The sequence below is a fragment of the Lutra lutra genome, chromosome 11 (genome assembly GCF_902655055.1).
Source record: "Lutra lutra chromosome 11, mLutLut1.2, whole genome shotgun sequence".
In the NCBI taxonomy this organism is placed as follows: Eukaryota; Metazoa; Chordata; class Mammalia; order Carnivora; family Mustelidae; genus Lutra; species Lutra lutra.
Genome location: NC_062288.1, coordinates 28,590,208 through 28,608,233, shown reverse-complemented (window position 1 = coordinate 28,608,233; position 18,026 = coordinate 28,590,208). Strand labels below are relative to the sequence as shown.

The 18,026-nt window shown below is 34.3% G+C and overlaps 1 protein-coding gene, 1 long non-coding RNA gene and 1 other non-coding gene across 10 annotated transcripts in view; 1 reads left to right on the top strand and 2 right to left on the bottom strand.

Annotated features, from left to right (window-relative positions):
* The window catches only part of LOC125081156 (uncharacterized), a 63,750-nt gene extending 45,789 nt beyond the window's left edge, over positions 1 to 17,961 (bottom strand). For both annotated transcript variants that reach the window (XR_007121593.1, XR_007121592.1), the window contains exon 1: positions 17,853 to 17,961. This is a non-coding gene — a long non-coding RNA (uncharacterized LOC125081156). The remainder of the gene's footprint in view (positions 1 to 17,852) is intronic.
* The window catches only part of SEMA3A (semaphorin 3A), a 469,586-nt gene that overhangs the window by 393,555 nt on the left and 58,005 nt on the right, over positions 1 to 18,026 (top strand). The gene's annotated exons all lie outside the window — the stretch shown is intronic.
* LOC125081503 (U6 spliceosomal RNA) lies at positions 10,588 to 10,695 on the bottom strand. The gene has a single exon (XR_007121708.1). It is a non-coding gene; the product is annotated as a U6 spliceosomal RNA (small nuclear RNA).

Sequence of the window (18,026 nt, the reverse complement as noted above, 5' to 3'; positions counted from 1 at the left end):
TCAACTTAATTTGGTCTCTTTTTCTGAGGACCTATTTTCTATGTCACATTTCTCTAAAGAACATAATCACTTTTAACTGATTTTGTTTGAAATTACATAGCACTAATGAAGAAAAATAAATAAAATTTTGGAATAAAAGTTAACTCATTAGTGGCAATGCTTAGGAAGTGATTCGTTTTTTCAGGCCTCTGAGGCAATGTACCTGAATACAATTGTTAGGATATGCTATGTTAACTTTTTCAGTGATAAGCTAAAAAGTACAACGTATTAACCACAAACTTCGAACCACTTATTTCAGAATTTATCACTGAATGGTGAAAGTAGAAAAGTAACATTTAAGGAAATTATTACATTTATTTTAGGGAATCCCACTTTTTAAATTAAAGTCTATGAAAATATAGAAAAATGAGACAGTATCTTGGAAATTTTTTTAAGTAAAAGCCAGCTCCCTATTTCTTCTGGTTTTGAACATTTTTCTCTTTGGTCTTACCATCAGTTTAATGAATAGAGAGCCTGTCTATACCAATTTCCTCTTCTAGACTCACTACATTCAGAGCTCACTGGGTCTCAATAGGGATTTACTGCTGACTGGGTAATCTGGGTTCATGTGTGCAGTGACATCAAGCAAGAGATTTACCCAAAGAAGTGGATGCCATGACAATGCGTGTAACCATGGTGTGACCGGCCTCTCTGACATGGCTCTCAAAAGCTTTCCCTCTGTGAAAACAGAAGCCTGTTTGCAAATTAATTAGTTTCTGGCGGCAGCTTGATTGTTGACCCAGAGTTTGTAGAGTGGAAAAACAATCAGATTAGTGTGCTCAGGGTAAAAGACCAGTGTGCAGTTGCGTGTGGCTTGCTCAACTATTGAAACTATGAATGGACTGAAACAAATTCTTTGCTGAGAAGCCTAGGCAGAGGTTAAGTGTGATGAGCCTAGAGCTCCCCAACAGCAGGGGCTGGGGAATTAAAGGATTTTACCCAGATAAAGCTGAATGACGGCAAGCAATGCCATTGAATTTTAATGGCATGGATAGTTTGGGGGGAAAAAAAACAAAAAACAAAACAGAACACTTCTTACCTTTTGATCACTCTGAGGGAGAAGAATAAGTTTGCAGTATTATTAAATGTCCACTTGACACACGTACTTCTATAGTGGTAGATTTCAGAAGCTTTCAGACAGGAAGGTTTTAATTATAATGTCTAAAAAGCTAATATGAAAATACCAAAAATGGGAAAATGTTACAAAGAAACCTGCCTTTTCATGTAGATAAAGTGTCTTCTCATTTATATACTCTATTTCTGCGGTGTAATCTTCATATGCCCGATAAAATTAAATCTGAGTTAAGGAGAGATATTGACTCCTGAGAATTTGTATTATGCTGTTTATTTTTTAAAATTACCAAATCAGATAATCATGCCTAGAAATGAAATCTGCAAGTTTAGGACAAAAAGAAATTCTACATGCAGTTTTTGATGATTAAAATTTGTTTCAGTCAATAAACTATTATTTACAATTTACTTTTAAGATTACCTCCCACAATGAGCCATGTATACTGTTTCTTTTTAAATACCGTTGTCAGATGTCTCCCTAATAACAGCTCCGATGGCTATCTCATATTCCCCATTCAAAAATCGTTTGTCTCTCAATTTACAAGTGAAATGAATCTAGATTTTGCTGCCTGTCAAGTTCTTTATCATCTAATCCTAAATAACTTCTCTAGTATTAAACACTAACACACTCAAATGAAATAGAGTTTGTCATCCTCAAATTTACTCTTTTTCATTTAACCATACCACCCTCTGGATCGATTTTAATCTTTCCACCTTTGAATCTTAAGAGCACATAGGTGTTCATATTTGTCATGGGGCCTTCCACTTCACCTTATACTTCAGGAAATAAAAAGTAAGAAATTTTTTTTAAAAGATTTTATTTATTTGACAGAGAGAGAGAGAGATCACAAGTAGGCAGAGAGATAGGTAGAGACTGAGGAGAAGCAGGCTCCCTGCTGAGCAGAGAGCCCAACGTGGGGCCAGATCCTAGGACCCTGAGATCATGACCAAGAGCAGATGTTTAACCCCCTCAGCCACCCACGTGCCCCAAATCTAAGAAATTCTTAAATGAATATGCTATGGAGGCTCTGGGGTCACATTGCTTGATTTTGTATCCCAGGTCCTTCCATCTACTACCTACACAACATTGGAGGCAATTCACTTATTTTCATCACCCCTTTATGATGTATAAAACACAGTTAATACTAATATACTGTTTCTCCGAGGCTACATGAGACAGTCCATATAAGTTAATAAGAACAGTGTCTGATAATATGGTACATGCTCCCAACAGCTGGGGTTGCCACTGCTGCCATTTGCAGTTGGCTTCAAACATAGTGTGTATGGCACCTTTGGTAGATTCATACAGTGAACCTGTTTGAAGGTGATGTTTGCCTTTGTAAACCTGCTCTTGGCCTGTTGTGTTTTAATTAGTTGTTATTGTGGAGCACTTATTGCATCCAGAATACACAAAATATTTAGCTTTAGTATTAAAGTAGCAAATAAAATTTTAGTCAGAATTTTAATTAGGAAGACATTGACTGCTTTGATGACTCTAGGAAAATCATCTGTCTTGCTCTGTCACAGTTTAGCTTTAAATTTGTTCATGTGTGGATGTCGTCTATACCCCTTGAGATAGTAGAGTCTGTGGAGCCTGACTGCTTGAGTTGGACATGAGCTGACAACTGTAGATAGCTGATAGGAAATTTCTGTCTTCGTGTTCCCTTTTTTCTAGTGTAAATAACATTTCTTCCTCTGGTAGTTGTGAGGATTATGTGTGAGTAGATTCATATAAAGCCTTTGCAAAGGTGACTACTGTATCAAAAATGGACAAAAGAAATCAGTTGATGTTAGCTGGCTTTATAATGTTATGTAAGAATTATAAGGAATAGAACAATAAATACGCCAGGTCGCTAAAAATGTAGTAGAGTACATAATCTCACTTAACTGAGCAGCCACATGTTTCTAGGAAAACAATGAAAGTGGCTGAAGGACAAGAGCAAAATGGTGAGGTGGAGTGATGATGATATATGCCCTTTCCTTAGACTGAGTCTGTACATACAGGATTTCTCACCTAAAGATGTCTATACATTTTGATGAAAGTAACCTACCACTCCTTTGCTTCCATAAAAAAATATATATTTCTTAAACTTAATCACACTAAGTTACTTACTCACGACCAAAAAGCATTATAATGCTCTTAACTTCATGTATCAGTGAAATATAAATTACAGAATGTTATCCAGAAAAGGGGTCTTTAAAATGTTTTCCCAATAACATTAATAAGGAAGATTTAAGTATGTTTAGATGCTCTTTAAAAGAACATTTTCAAGGGGTGCCTGAGTGGCGCATTCGGTTTAGTGTTCAGCACTTGGCTTTGGCTCAGGTCGTGATCTCAAAGTTCTGAGACTGAGTCCTGCAATCAGCTCCACACTCAGTGTGGAGTCTACTTGAGAGTCTCTCCTTCCCTACTACTCCCTACCCCCTTTCACTTCTCTGTATCTCTCTCTCTCTCCCTGATTCTCTAAAATAAATAAATACAATCTTTAAAAGAGAGTATTTTCAGGTGCCTGGGTGACTCAGTGGGTTAAGCTGCTGCCTTCGGCTCAGGTCATGATCTCAGGGTCCTGGGATTGAGTCCCGCATCGAGCTCTCCGCTCGGCAGGGAGCCTGCTTCCCTCTCTCTCTCTCTGCCTGCCTCTTCATCTACTTGTGATCTCTCTGTGTCAAATAAATAAATAAATAAATAAATAAATAAAATCTTTAAAAAAAAATAAAAGAGTATTTTCAAGTTAGAATTGTTTGTGTCACTGTATACACTAACCAGATTTAAGAAACTAGATAAGAGAAAATCAAAGCCCCTTCACTTCCACCCCTACCTCCCACATCCTGCTCTCATCATTCTCTCAGTTTCCTATAGCACTTTTGGATCATCACATAAATTTTGCATGTTAAGCTGTACATCAGTATCCATGTGGTACTAGAGATAGATAGATTCAAAAATAAAGATATATACCTGAAAACTAATAGTAATTCATTAGCAATAATAATTTATAAATTAATGTAAGTATTATGTTTTATTTATTAGAAATGTAGTTTTTAGTATTTTGCTCAATGATTTGCTAAATTATAACATTTTTGGATTTAATGTAAGCTGACAGTGTAAGGGACCCATCAAAAATGTGTCTCTTCACATGAATTTGTCTAAATTCACATAAATCCAAATAATCTCTTTTGCTCATTCAGTTGCTAAAAAAAGTACCGGGGTTTCACTTTCAAAGAGAGATATCCCATTTATACATTTATAAAATCCTAACATGAATATATATGGGAAATAGATGACAGCAGATTGAACTTTCCCTTTGGGATCCACCTGCTTTTTCTGCTTAGCATACAATAGGATTTAAATTACAGCCAGTATAGAATAGTGTTTTCAGTTTATACATTGTCTTATGACCCACTTAGAATTTAGTGAACTTGAGTATCTCTGATCTGGAAAGTTAAGTATTACCCAGTCTGGTATCAAAATGATGGCTCCCATGTAATTGCTATTTATGCATAGAGTAAGTGTTTATCAAATATGTTTTCTAAACACATTTACGAATAATTGAACAAATTGTACAAATGTTTTGCAGGATGATGGCAATCTTGTAAGTCATGCGAAAATAAGTGAATTCTGAAGATAGGCAACAATAACACATGGATTACCATAAAACATTACTCATTTTTAGGTGAATTAAAGGGAAAGAAACCTAGTTATACTGGCAAATCACATTACAGAATTTGGACTTACAGGGCTAGGCTGAACCAACAAGGTGTAGGACACCTTTCATCAGTTACTTTCATGTGTTTGCAGAAATCATACTCAATAATTTGATTGAAGAGTGATTATTGAAGTAGTGGGTTAATGCTGTTTGCCATAAGAAAACTAATGACTGCCTTTTCTGTTATGTCATTGCTGTTGATTTCCTTTAAATACAAGGAGAAAAATCACATTCCTTCATAGTTACCAAGGTAAATATAGCCAACTCTGATCAGCCAGTCAGTGTCCAAATTAAGAAAATTATAGTGAAATTGCCTTTGAAAGACCTTGAGATAATTGTGTGTTAATGAGTCTTAAAATGTGAACTAATTTTCCATCTTTTGTCCAAGCTGAAACTATTTTTATTTCCTTCCTTCATCATTAATTTCTGAGAGCAACTTGTAGAAAGCAATCGAAAAGAATGGCTGGAACTAGGAACGTGGTAGCATGAAATAGAAAAATAATGGCAGACTGTTAACAGGTCCAGCTTTGATGTTGTGCAGTGCCCAAGTCATTTGGTAGTGATACAGCAGAGACAGCACCAAAGAAGGTAGCCATGTTAGGAAGATTTGCAGACTTGTTACTAAAATTTATTATAATTTTGATTAATTTATCATTTTTATTTTTTAAATGTGGTGCAACTCCACTTAGCAATACTGCCTGTAATACTGCCTGTAAGCCACTCATGTGAATTCCTAAACTCATCATCCTTGCAAAAATCATAGTTATTCATAGATGTTACAAGTATGTTAGTAAAGAATGTCCTGATAATAATAACAAAATGAAACTTCTTCTAATATACTTCAGTACAACTGAGGCAGCTGAGTAAGTCATTGCTATTGTGATTGATTACTGCATGTGTTCTAGGATACGAATACATAGGTAATCATAAAGAGGAAAAAAACATTTTTTGAAAAACGAATCTGTCACTGGATAGAGCCTGCAAAGAAAGTGAAAAGGAAAGGAGAAATAAATGTTGAAAAGAGTATTTCCTAATGGTAAATAACTTCCTGATTAGATTTTGTCTGTGTCCCTCAGCCATAATAAACATCTATCATGCTAATAAAATTTATAATACACAAACCAAAATAGAAATCCCCCTAAAAGTGCACCATAAAATCTCCCATCCAGCCAAGGTCTGTCCCTGAAGTGTGTATTGTAAGTTAGATGTGATAAATACTGAGAACTTTTTTCATAGTTCAGAGCATTGGAAAATGTTAGTAGAATGTATAATAATTCCTGAAAATACTCAGATTGCCATTTTATTTCTTAATATATGATGATCAACAAGAACGATTAAGATACTCTGTAATATGATATGATAGAGGTTAAAAAAGCTACATTTTAATGGGAAGTTAAGAATAGATCACTTTTAGGCAGAGATTAAACTGATTTAATAGGTGCTTACTTTTACCATATTTATTTTCCATTTTTAATGAGCATTCTTAATCTCCCCAAGTCTAGTGCCTTTTCATCTCAGTCAACAGTATTTGTTTCTCTGTGCATAACAAAGTTTATCACTCACCCCAGTTACTGACACGACATAGAATGCTATTCTCTCCTTTTCCCCTGCAGCTGTATTCTAAACCCTCCTAGATTAATGATAATAGCATGGTGAATAGCTAGCTACCAACATATTTCTCTAGGCAACTTCCATTTTCTGCATGCATTAAGCACTCTCTAGGTACCAAGAACTGTTATAAGAAACAGCTGAGTATGGGGCGCCTGGGTGGCTCAGTTGGTTAAGCAGTTGCCTTTGGCTCAGGTCATGATCCCAGCGTCCTGGGGTCGAGTCTCACATCGGGCTCCTTGCTCAGCGGGGAGCCTGCTTCTCCCTCTGCCTCTGCCTGCCATTCTGTCTGCCTGTGCTTGCTCTCTCTCCCTCTCACTCTCTGACAAATAAATAAATAAAATTAAAAAAAAAAAAAAAAAAAAAAGAAACAGCTGAGTAAGAGCGATTCCTGCCCTCCAGGATAGTACTTACAGAACTTTTTATAAATGAAAAACCTTAGAAGTGCGATCATATGCATGTATTTTCAAAGCTGTCTTAATATCTTAAAACCATTATTTAAAGGGAAGGGGTACTATCCATTTTTCTTTCAAGGAAACACAAATTTTATTTTTTCAGTTGATTTTCAGACTTTGGTTCAATATCAAACCTACTGACTGAGGCTTTCACTATGAAACGATAGTGAGGTATAACAATTTATGAAGGAGGCTGTCTTTTGTCCGTACACCTACAGTCTTCTCTTAGAGACTGTGTGTTAAGGGAGTTCAAAAAAATTAAGAAATTGTTTTAAGTATATAAGTTATAAGGAAAGTTATAAGGAAAAAGAATGCAAATCTGTTGGAATCAGAAAAACTGTAGATAATATGACATTGGGTTTCATGTTATTTTAATGTTAGATATTCCTAATTATAAAGACATGCAGATGACCAACAGACACATGAAAAGATGCTCAGTGTCACTGATTATTAGGGAATTTTAAGTCAAAACTATAGTGAGATATCATTGCACACCTGTCAGAATGGCAGCATCAGCAACGTAAGAAACAACAGGTGTTGGTGAGGATTCAGAGAAAGGGGAATCCTTTTGCACTGTTGGTGGGAATGCAAACTGCACCAGCCACTCTAGAAAACAGTATGGAGTTGCCTCCAAAAGTTAAAAATAGAACTACCCTATGATCCAGCATAACTACTACTAGGAATTCACCCAAAGAATACAAAAATACTAATTCAAAGGCAGATATGTACCCCCAACGTTTGTGGTAGCGTTATCTACAGTAGCCAAATAATGGAAACATCCAAGTGTCCATCAACTGATGAATGGATTAGGAAGATGGGGATATGTATATTTTTTGTTATGTGGTCTAATAAATATATTCTAATAATATATAATTATATAGGACTCAGAGTATTGTTCAGATAATGGTTCTATGTATTTTTTAATAGTTATTTTATTTGAAATTGGAAGTCCACTAGAAAGTGGAGCTAACTTCAATTTAATCCATATTAAAGGCATTAGAAACCATTTCTTACTGTTAATAAAATAAAATGGCTAACCCTGTACTTATTAAAAAATAGGGAGTTTTTGATTAGGTATCTGTAGAAACAACTTCATGCTAGTACTCAGAATACACAATGATTCTTAAAGCAGAAACAATTGGAAAGAGTTGCAAAAACAAAAAAATAAAAAAGATAAGAATAGTGTTAGTACCTTCACTAAGCAAAAAGTGAAAATTGATTTAAGCATCAGAAGCAATTTTAAATTGAATCTACCACACTGTAGATGCTGTGACATTGTTATTACACTGAATATTTGAAAGTTTTGATAATAATTAAAGCAATGGTTTGAGAAATTGATGTCCTTACCTAAGGAAATAATTGAAATAATCATGAACAATTGAATCCTATACTTGTATAGTATTTTATGCTTTTCACAGTGCTTCCTATAAGATCACTTCATCCTCCCAAAAACCCTGTGAAATAGAAAACTGCAAATAATAAAATTTAAGCAATTTACAAGAGGATAGTAGTAACCTGCTATTGAATGAAACCTGAGACTAAACCCATATCTTCTAAACTCTCAGTTTTGTCTCTGACATGTTCATTATAGTATTTACCATTTTAAACTCTGTGTATTTCTGTTCTTTGCTAAAGATATTACACAAAGGAAATGTTTATTAAGTTAGATGGGAAAATACAGGCTCATCCAATTTTAAAAAGCAAAGATTTGCCAGGGTTAAAGGATTTTACCCTATAATAGTTCATAGAATGAATTGTTTTATTTATGCATAGTTTTAATCACTGAAAACTTAGTATATACCTTTGATACTAAGAATTTGGCCCTCGGATGAGCAGCATGTGCTTCTCTGGGAGTGCATTAGAAAAGCAAAATCTCAGAGCCTACCCAGACCCTCTGAATTAGAATCTGTACTCTATCAAGATCCTACATTAAAACTTGAGAAGGACTGGACTAAAACATTACAAAGTATATTACATCTTTGATTATTCAAGAGACATAGAGACATAATGGTTTTGTTCCAGTCTACTATCTTATTTCGCAGCTTAAATTGACAGCACACAAGAATGTGTGTGTATATGTGCTTCTGTGCATTCATTGGTTAGATTAAATTATTGCTCCTGATGTGTGTGGTCTAATTTAAACTCCCCAATTCCTCTAATCAGCCTTCTGAAATTAGAGGCTTTTGCTTCCATTTAAACTGGGGAGATATAAGTACTAGCTACTTGTGTCCTTTGAGCAGATTGTCTGGAATCTCAAGCCCAATCACTGGTAAGACCTCTATATAAGGCTAATAGGACCTACCTTACCCTGCTTAAATCCGTTCTGCTGAGACAGTGTCAGATTAATACAACTGGTTACATGTTTACCATAGCCCATAAAATCTCCCACAACTGCATGTCTTGGTAAATGTTAAGAATTAAAAAAAAAAAAGAAATTGTGGTAGAGGTGATGACTTTTAGGGTTCAGTGAAACCCCAAATAATTAAAATTAAAAAAACTTGTTTCAAAACTATTATAAATTAACTGTATTTCACTACAGCTGGACTAGTACTAATAATATTTTAAATAATAAAGCAGATGGGAAAATAGCAACATAGAATTTAAAATATGCGATAACTCTTACTTTTCTCTAAACATCTTTTTGTCAGAGCATCAAAATTGGGTAGATTTTTAGTGCAGAAAGACAGAATGAAACCCAAATACAAAACTAAAAATTATACATTTATGTTACAACTTTAAATTTTGTATTACAACCTAAAATTTTAAATTATAGGATTGTGGTATGATTTTTATATATATGACTTCCTATATTACATCTTTATATAGATGATTTTGTATATTATACAGTTATATAAAATGTATGATTTTATGATAAATATGATTTTATATGTATAATAGAACCCTCCTAATTAAAGAACTTTCCAAATATCATATAAATATAACCAACAACTTTTTCACCATTTAGTTCACATAGATGCAATCCTAAAACAAAGCTCACAAACTAAATAAGAAAAGTTGTTTTGTTAGAATAACAATAATTGTTTGTTTTCAATAAAGTGTGATTAGGAAAGTACAGAAAATAGTAACTAATGTAAAATGTGAATTGCTATTTCTTAAGGGGTAATATCTTGCAAAGTAAACAGGATGTATAATAAGAATTGTTTTCTACAAATTCTAATTACTTTGAAATTATGCTATAAATTATCATCTGCCTTGAATTTCCCTTCCTGTATAATTAGACATTTTCAAGAATCAAAACTATTATTGTCTCTTAAGAACAAAAGCCATGGAAACTGCTAATTATATCACAGTTGAACATGTTTTTCTTCTTTGACAAGATCCCGTATTTCCAGCATTTTTGAGAACACTGTCTGACCAGAAGATGATAGAAATGCTGAAGGTCTGCTATTGTTGCAATCAGGATAATTAGTTTCTATCTATAATAGCATTCATGTTATTAAAAAGTTGCTAAGGTCTGTGTCAAATAAAAATTGACCTAAATCTTCCCTGGTCCCTAAATCATTATTTTATTTTAAGAATCAGGCCACATTCTTATAGAATTTTTCTTTTCCCTAGACCCCAAGGGTCTAATCAGAGGCAACTCACAGGAAAAACCCCCTGTCAATGCAGTCCTTGAATGAGGGCTTGAATTACTACCACGTCCCAGGAAATGGGCAGATATAAAAAAGGGCATTTTCCCATTTCACTTATAAAGCTTCTTATTTCAAAGAGTATTTGCGTGTCATCCTTGCGCAGGGGCCATGCTAATCTTCTCTGTATCGTTCCAATTTTAGTATATGTGCTGCCGAAGCGAGCACCTTATTTCAAAGAGTAAAAAGAATTTTGTGAGATCACATACTGAGAAATTTTGACAAAGCAAATTTTTTGATTATATGAAAATCAGCTTTTTTCCTGAATAAAACTGTTACTGGAATTCATTAAGTTCCAGTTTTGCCATCTGTAATTCCAGTATTATAAGGATGATATAAATAATAGGAAGTCTCTTAACTCATTACCTTAATATTTTAAAAACAATGTTTTATCTTATTTATTTAATGTTGAAAAATAAAGTGAATCAAATGACTTTTTCTGATTAATTAAAATATGTTAGTGAGGAGTAAAAGAAAATGTTCTTAACATCCTAAGAAAAAGTTGGACCCCCCATTAAAGTTCTTAATGCACAGAAACACTATTAATTTAAGTACTAATGCTGTTATAATTAATTTTTAATAATAGACTTTATTTTTAGGAGCAGTTTTAGTTAGGTTTGTAGCAAAATTGAGTGAGGTACAGAGATTTCCATGTAACCCTATTTCCACACATGCATAGCTTCCCTCTTTATCTACATCCCACTACCAAAGTGGTACATTCGTTATATTATATAATGTGTATAAACCTACACATTATAACCTGTACATCATTATCACCCAAAGTCAATAGTTTATGTTAGGATTCAATTTTTATGCTATACATTCTGTGGATTTGGAAAAATGTATATAATGACATGCATCCACCATTATAGTGCCATACAGAGAAGTTTCACTAATCCTCTATGGATTTGAAAATCGTCTGTGCTCAACCTGTTTGTTCTCCCTACTCCCTAACTCATGGCAATGACTCCTCTTCTTACTGGCCTCAGAGTTTTGGTTTTCCAAAATGTCAAGTAGTTGGAATCATACAGTATGTAACATTTTCAGATTGGCTTCTTTTGCTTACTAATATGCATTTAAATTTCCTCAATGTCTTTTCATGGCTTTATGGCTCATTTCTTTATAACTCTGAATAATACTACATTGTCTGGATGCAACCTAGTTTATCCACTCACCTCCTAAAGCACATCTTGGTGTGTCTGTCAAGTTTTGGTAATTTTGAGTAAAACTCCTATAAACATCTCTGTGGAGGATTTTGTGTGGATATAACTTTCCAGCTCCTTTGGGTCAACCAAGGAGTGTGATTACTAGGCCGCATGGTAACAGTATGTTTAGTTTTGTAAAAACAACAACAAAAAACACACCAAATTATATTCCAAGGTGGCTGTACCATTTAGATCTCCCACAGCATTGAATGGAAGAGTTCCTGTTGCTCCGTATCCTCACCAGAGTTTGTTGTTGTCAGCATTGTGGATTTAGGCCATTCCAATAGGTGTATGCTGATACCTTGTTGTTTTAATTTGTAGTTTCCAAATGACATGGTGTGGGGCATCTTTTTCTGTGCTTATTTGCTATCCATCTTTTTTGGTGAGATGCCTGTTAATGTATTTGGCCCTTTTTAAATTGAGTTGTTGGTTTGCTTAGTATTAAGTTTTAAGAGTTCTTTACGTATTTTGGATAACACTCCTTTATCAAATGTGCGTTTTGCAAGTATTTTCTCATAGTCTGAGACTTGTGTTCTCATTCTGTCTATGATTGTTTTTTCAAAAGATGTATGGGTTTATTTATTAGAGAGAGCATGCATGTATGGGGGTGGTTGGGGAAGGGACAGAGGGAGAGGAAAAGAAGTGGGCTCCCCGCTGAGTGTGGAGCCCAGTACATAGGGCTCCATCTCAGGACCCTGAGATCATCATTTGAGGTGAAATCAGGAGTCAGTTAACTGACTGAGCTACCCAGGCGCCCCAAAATGCATCTTAAATAAGTATAGTTTTTCTTATTTTATATGTTACCAATGAGTGAGATGTGACCGTGGGTTGGAGTATAGTAGAAAGAAGATACTGTTATGTTTTTCTTCCTTCTCAGAGAGATTTAAATCATACCTGTACTATATATCTTTGGTGTGGTAATTTTTTTTTTTTTTAGTTTATTGCTTAAGCACTGAAACTTTAAAAAAATAAATCACCCACACATAAATGCACTTGTTTCATCTCATTTAATAAAGCAGAGTAAGCACACTGTCTAAAAAATTTGATGAACTTTCTGGCAAAGAGAAGAAAAACGTGCTGTAATTTTGAATGAAGTGAGTCAGGAATACCGTTTTTTGAACTGCTACCAATTTCCTCTTTAAGAGAAAGTTTTAGTGTGAAGTCACTACTCAGTAAGATCATATAAATTACTTGTTATCATGGAAAAATGACTTCTCTAAATAGAAAGTCCTGTTTTCTTTGGTTGTAGAAAATGAGGGTTTGCTGCCTTGGTTTTCTTCATCAAAGTTTGAAATTTATTTTTATTTTGTATTGTATGCTAAATATTGTAATTACTTTATGATCATAGACTTCAGTGATAACATGATTTTGTATTTAGAGAGCAGGGATTATATAATGTGTATTCCATTTAATTTCTCTTCATATTGAAAGTTCCTGTAATGAAAAAATGCTAAAGGATAATTGTCTTTTTTTCCAAACCTTTTTAATTTTATAGAAATTTATTGGGAAAAAATTCTATATTAAGTCCTTTCTGTCTTTAAATACAATGAAAATTAATATCTAAATTATTACCTACAACAACATGTATACTGTGTGTGTAGTCATTATGAGATAATAAAAAAAAATGGGGGATTATTTCCTCTGTGAAATTGCATCTGATCTTCTCAAAAAACAAATGTTCTAATCTAATCATACAGTAGTTTATATTTAACATAATTCAAAAGTATAATAAATGTAGAGGTTCAAAGAACAGCTTATAATGATGGATGAGTGCATTCATAGTATGAATTTATTTAGGTTCTCATACAAGGAAGCATCTATAAATATTATAACTTCCTGTAGTTAAGAGGAACTAAATAGTCAAAAATTATGGAAATGCCTAAAAACATTATAGTTGAGGTAATTGAAATAAATCTTAAAGACATCAAAATATTTCTAATCCATATTTAACAAGATAAAGCACAGACCACTAAACCATTGTAGATAGTGTACTTGTAAATAACAGGACATCATATGCAGCTCCCAAAATCTGTAGTAGAAAAGATCACTATGATATATAATGATTAAGGAGCATAATTATATCATTCACACATAGAAATATTGAATAATTGCTTATTTTATAATCAAGCAATTAAAAAGACCATATACTTATAAAATAAAAGGGTAGAAACATAGACCATATTTTGATAGATAATTAACAACCATTAAATAAGAAGAAGAAAAGAGGAACATCTGGGTGGCTCAGTCAGTTGAGCATCTGACTCTTGGTTTTTGGCTTAGGTCATGATCTCAGGGTCATGAGATGGTGCCCTGAATCTGGCTCTGAGCTTAGCTGGGGAGTGGGGAGGAGTCTGCTTGAGAGTCTCTCCTTCTGCCCCTCCCCGCATTTGTGCATGCACCTACAGCAATTTCTCTCTCTGAAATAAATAAATCTTTCGAAATAAGTAAATAGTAAGAATAAAATAGTCATATGAACTCCTGATATATCCATTTAGTAAAATTAGATTAATATATTAATCACTCCTTGAAAACTACTTTGTACTAATAAACATTATGTTCCTATAATTTGAGAAATTCAACAAAACAATTAATTATAAGATATACGTGATAGGTAAATCAACAACAAAAACACAAAATGTATTTTCTTAAAAACACATACATATACATACACACAAACAAATGTTTATTACCAATTTACTTTCTGAACATAGGTAATCATATAAAAATGTAGATAATCATATAAAAATGTAGATAATCATATAAAAATATTCCTGTTGGAATAGATGAGGTTAAAGACCATAATAATTAAGTAAAAAGAACATACATATTGTCTATAGACAACCCACCTTACAATGAAGATTTTACTATACCAAATTTGCATCTTAAGAAAATCTAAGTAATGCTTGGAGTTCAAGTTCAGTTTTATTTGCATTTCTTGATTTTGCTGCAGTGTGAGTTTAAGACTGAGCCATAAAAATAAGTATTAGTGTAAGAAAAATAAACTTTTATTCACCATTCATAGCAATTATTTTATTTGCACACTCATAACAATTGTTTTATTTTACTTTCTTAATTTCATCTTAACCCTTTTATGTACCTAATGTAGGGAAAAAATACAACTTTTTAAGCTTTCAGGAGGCATAGAAGTGTTTTTTCAATTATTTTCTATGAAAACTTTCAATTACAGGAAATTAGAATAATTTTATAGATGATGACATTAACTGTATATAGTTCTGGTCTTCATTTTCCATGTAGATTCTACAAATTTGCAATTTATAATTTATTATGTATCTATCCATCTATTCCTCTTCATCCGTCAACCATCTTTTTTTTATGGATTCAAAGTATATTGCAGACATCAGAACACCTTTCTTATATGATTAACGATAATATGTGTTTAATATTCGTGTGTGGATTTTTTTTTAAAGATTTTATTTATTTATTTGACAGAGAGAGATCACAAGTAGACAGAGAAGCAGGCAGAGAGAGGGAAGCAGGCTTCCTGCTGAGCAGAGAGCCCGATGTGGGACTCGATCCCAGGACCCTGAGATCATGACCTGAGCCGAAGGTAGCAGCTTAACCCACTGAGCCACCCAGGCGCCCTCGTGTATGGATATTTTTGATTCAGAGAAAATTTATATGCAATGAAGTACACTAATCTTTTTTTTTTAAAGATATTATTCATTTATTTGACAGACAGATAACAAGTAGGCAAAGAGGCAGGCAGAGATAGAGAGAGAAGAGGAAGCAGGCTCCCTGGTGAGCAGAGAGCCCGATGTGGGGCTCGATCCCAGGACCCTGAGATCATGACCTGAGCCAAAGGCAGAGGCTTAACCCACTGAGCCACCCAGCTGCCCCTGAAGTACACTAATCTTAAGTGTACTATTCAGTGACAGTTTGACAAATGATAACTGTCTGTAACCCCAAAGCCTGTCAAGATATGGAGCACTCCAGCAAGTTTTCTTATGTGCTTTCCCAATGAGTCCCCGCATCTACTTACCCCCAGAGGAACCATTATTCTGAATTTTCCATGATAGATTACTCTAGAATAAAAGAGAATAGAAATTCCTATAAATGGATTTATACAATATGTACTGTCTTATTGTAATGGTTTTGAAGTCCATCATGTCACTACATATATCAGTAATTTGTTCTTTTTATTGCTGTGTAGTATTTAATTGTATGAATATACCACACTGTGTCTTTTCCTAATGATAGGCACCTGGGCGTAATGAAGCTACCATAAACATTCTTTTTTTTTTTTTAATATTTTATTTATTTATTTGACAGACAGAGATCACAAGTAGGCAGAGAAGCAGACAGAGAGAGAGGAGGAAGCAGGCTCCCTGCTGAGCAGAGAGCCCGATGCGGGGCTTGATTCCAGGACCCTGGGAGCATGACCTGAGCCGAAGACAGAGGCTTTAACCCACTGAGCCACCCAGGCGCCCTATTGTAAACATTCTTGTTCAAATCTTATTGTAGACATATGCTTTTATTTCTCTCAAATAACTGGGAATGAAATGGCTAAATCATAGGGTAGGTGTATGTTTGGTTTTTTAAAAACATGCCAGATGATATTACACTCCCACCAAAAACTATGTTAACAGAGAATGTTAAACAATGGATTGGTGTAAACAAATTGAATATTGGTGAAGTCACTCTTGGCATTATGTGAAAGAAATAATTGTAGGAAGGTGAGACTGATTACAAGAAGCTCAAAAAACTATTTAAAAGGTAGAAAAAAATTAAGGACCTACATTAAGACATGAAGGATAGGGGCGCCTGGGTGGCTCAGTGGATTAAGCCGCTGCCTTTGGCTCAGGTCATGATCCCAGGTCCTGGGTTCGAGCCCCACATCGGGCTTTCTGCTCAGCAGGGAGCCTGCTTCCTCCTCTCTCTCTGCCTGCCTCTCTGCCTACTTGTGATTTCTCTCTGTCAAATAAATAAATAAAATCTTTAAAAAAAAAAAATGTCAACATGGAGAAAAAAGTCAAGACTAATCCCAGGCTGCTTTGTTGAGGGACTTCAACAAATAAGGTAGCCTTGAGGAAGATCAGATATTTTGAGGAGCAAGCATAGAAATGATGGAGACACTTATTCTGAAGAACTAAATATGCAATACTAGTAAAGTTGGTCAAAAGTCAGCCAAATAATGTCACACAAAGAATATTTATGAATTGGGGAGTCAAATTGATTAAGATAAATCAAAACCAGTTTTATGGCAAAGGGTGAGAGGCAGTAACCATTGAATGGTATACTTTGAGTATTTCTTTTTCTTTTTTATATTCTTTCATTTAACAGCTAAAATAACATTTGATTATATCATAATGATTATACACAACCGTATGTTCTTTCCTTTACTTAATGTAATTAAAAACAACAATAATTTAACTACTGGAAAGGTGATGAGTATACTTCATGGTATAAATTAATTTGTTGACACAGAATAAAAGGAAAGACCTGTAATATCACAGCACACCAAGTTTTGTTGGGCTCTGAGTATAGCTCTTCAAGTCCCAGCATTGAGAGTAAAACTTCTTTTGAATCTTTTAAACCATATGTCTTTATCTAAGTCAGTATAGAGGAGAATGTCACTGCTGCTCTTTTTAGTTTCTGACTCATTTTGATCTTCTCCTTCATTATGGCTATCTGACGTGAAAAAAAGCAGCAATTGATTTGCTCTTTGTTTTTGCCCTGAAGCTTCCACTCCTGTTCTTTTTTTAAAAAGATACTTATTCTTTGTTGACTTCAATAATACGTTTTTGTTGTTGTTGTTTTTCCCCCCCTCTGGTGAACAGCATATGGCTAAACAGTGAAGCAAAGGTAACCAACCATGGGATCACAAAAAGGACAGTCGTATTTTATAATAGTGCATTCTTCTACCTATATGTGTCTTAGTTCTGTTAGATCATTGGTCCTTTTTTTTTTAAATGTTTATTTGTCAGAGAGAGAAAGACAACAAGCAGGGGGAGTGGCAAATAGAGGAAGAAGCAGGTTCCCCACTGAGCAGGGAGCCTGCTGGATCCCAGGACCCTGAGGTCATGACTTGAGCAGACACTCAACCCAGAGCCACCCAAGCATCCCAGTCATATGGTCTTTATAACATCTCCGTATTCTTACCTTAGGATGAGAATTTGAGATGCAAATATGTCAAATAATTTGTTCATAGTCACACAATAAGTAGCAGAACTGAGCTGAATACTGTGACAGCCCCTTAACTGCTACACGGTTTAACTGCCATCTTCCATGTGAAGGCAGTTTAAAAACTGTAAGACAATTACATAAATAGAATAG